We start from the raw sequence: 235 nt of genomic DNA, 5'->3' as shown, positions 1-235 counted from the left end.
ATGAATTCTGCTCACGACCTCTTCAGTTGTAGTTAGAGCAAATCGATCAAACCTGCTGCGAGATGGGCCAGGTCGCCACCAAGCTGTTTGTAGAGAGGAACTGAACTGTAAATGCAACAACGCGCCTTACTCAACGTAAGTGTTGTAACTATTATAAGTTTACAGTAACTTGCCAGCTGCAGGGTAAACAAATGATAGTAAACGACGTATGTACTAGATAAGATCAGATGCAAAT

The sequence above is a fragment of the Penaeus monodon genome, chromosome 15, assembly GCF_015228065.2.
Source record: "Penaeus monodon isolate SGIC_2016 chromosome 15, NSTDA_Pmon_1, whole genome shotgun sequence".
NCBI classification, from domain to species: domain Eukaryota; kingdom Metazoa; phylum Arthropoda; class Malacostraca; order Decapoda; family Penaeidae; genus Penaeus; species Penaeus monodon.
The sequence above is the reverse complement of the archived record's forward strand: the minus strand, read 5'-3'. Positions refer to the sequence as shown.